Raw genomic sequence first — 2,338 nt, 5'->3', positions numbered from 1 at the left:
GTCATCATGTTTGAAAGCATACTGCTCGTACACTCCAAACGATTTGAATGCGCTAGAGAACGTGGCTTGGGACTCGGCAATGGATAATGAAGATAATAAAAATTTTATGACCAACAATGTATTTTCTAGATGTATTCCACTAAAACATTTATTCGGGTTTTGCGAAGATTATAAGAAAATATTACTCAATTGCAATCAGCAACTGATTTTAAATCGCGAATTTTAGAATGATTATCTATGATCACCGGTGGTAAGCTGCCAGGATCATCAATAGGCTACACAAATAATAATTTGTTAATATATATATATATATTATTTTGAAAATTAAATGTTACCAATGACTTGGTTGGTGCCCATGTCGCCTGTGTATGGTTGATTTGCCTTAAAAAATCATCTATACAACGATCCTCGTCAGCTGCCTATAAAATTAAAACACTTAAATTATTTCAATATAGATTTATATATTGAGGAGGCGACAATGGTGATATGAGCCTCATTTCGGATTCGGTGAATAACTATAAAATAATAATTATACATTAAATATTTTCAAAAGTGATATAATATATAGATTTACCTCTGGCGACATTTCCCCGCTCTATCGTTGCGTCCAATGTTCGGCTAATTGAGATGAAGCATACATCTTAAGTTGACTGATGAAATTTACACCATTTTTCGGAATTTTTAAAATTACACTTTCGTCGCGTGGATTTTTGATAAATGTGACCATTTCTTCATGATTTTTCGGTGGTGAATCAACTTTGGTGAATTCAACATCGATATAGTTTAAAAACATTTCGAATTGTTTTAAGACAGCTGGTTGTGTCATAATTGATTTTTGTGTAATCGTTTCAAATATGCACCATTCCAAATACTGAATTAGTATAACGTCCTTCCGATTCAACAGTACTCTGCACCCGTCCTGAGTTTTTGATTCTATCACTATCACTTTTTCTCCGCCATACACCATACTGGATATTTTATAAAGTTCGGTTTCCAAAAATAACGTGCGCTTATATGTTAGTGTCTGCTCCAATACGAATGACAGCATATTACCCATCAGTGAAAATATACGTTTTAGAAAATCCGGTGTTAATTTGACATGCCGCGATGGGGTTAAAAAATGTACAACGACCTGGAATTGTTCGCTCGGGTCAATACCGATATGCACAAACTTACGGTTCGCAAAATCCAGTGTGTAATATGTAGATTCGATAAGTTCGGTCGGTGGTGATGGAGGTACATAAGTAAAATTCTTCTTGTACACTGCAGCCATGTTTCCAATTGAACCAGCCATGATTAAAATTATTTTTGAAAATAAAAACTGACTAAAAATTTTAAAGACTTGGAAAGAAAAAATACGTGCACAACGGTTTAAAACGGACTAAACAGCTCATTCATTCAGGAGTCTCTATAATAGGTGGGGGCATTTTTCAATTATAATGGTATTGCGGTGGTGCTGGTGGTGGCGGTGTCGGTGGCGGTGACGGTGGCGGTGGCGTTGGCGGTGGCAGCGGGAGTCGGTGGTGTTGGTGGCGGTGGTTGCGGTGGTGGTGGTAGCGGGTGCGGGATGAGGCTCAGTTGGCTCAGGGTTGAGGTATCATGCTCAGTTGGCTCAGTCAATAATATGATAGCAATAACGCACACGTACGTAGTGGTGGGATGAGGATAAGGGTGGTGGGGAGAAAATACACGTCGCACACGTACGCGGGATGCGGGATGAGGCTCAGTTGGATCAGTTGGCTCAGTTGGCTCAGGGCTCAGGTTTCAGAATCGGCTATTTCATACTACTAGAGTTCTTGTTATAAAATATTCATACTTATACATATGTCTACTATCAGGCCAAGCATAGAATTCAACATTATAAATAAGTAGTTTAAGGTAAATATATAATTATAATAGATTATAACTAGCAGTTTTTTTTTTATAGAAACTATTTAAAAAAAAAAAAAAAACAGTATTTATTTAAATCATGATGGATATAATATAAACATAAGATTAAACATTAAACATATTTAAGATGCTTATTATAAATCGTGTAAAATTAAATAGTTATTTAAAATTAAATCAACTTACTTTCAGCTAATAGACAGAGAATATCCGATACTAATTAATGAATGCGCAATATATTTTATAATTATGAAATATTCATCAAATGTTACGATGAATGTGAAAAATCAAGTGATTTATTTGAAATGTTTTCAATGAATTTTAAAGTTTTCCGCAAGAATATAAATTTTAAAACTTAGTAATTAGTGTACAAAAATCATTTGAACTTAAATTTAAATATAGTTCTCCGTGATAAAATATTCATACTTATATGTTTATATTCAGGCCATGC

The 2,338-nt window shown here is 34.5% G+C and overlaps 1 pseudogene; it reads right to left on the bottom strand.

The window, feature by feature from the left end:
- Window positions 1-446: 446 nt before the first annotated feature.
- Window positions 447-1,294, bottom strand: LOC149056823 (uncharacterized; annotated as a pseudogene).
- Window positions 1,295-2,338: the final 1,044 nt, after the last annotated feature.

The sequence above is a fragment of the Diuraphis noxia genome, unplaced genomic scaffold (assembly GCF_037042655.1).
Source record: "Diuraphis noxia isolate RWA-SAM2 unplaced genomic scaffold, SU_Dnox_SAM2 contig0003, whole genome shotgun sequence".
Lineage (NCBI taxonomy): Eukaryota > Metazoa > Arthropoda > Insecta > Hemiptera > Aphididae > Diuraphis > Diuraphis noxia.
The sequence above is the reverse complement of the archived record's forward strand: the minus strand, read 5'-3'. Positions and strand labels throughout refer to the sequence as shown.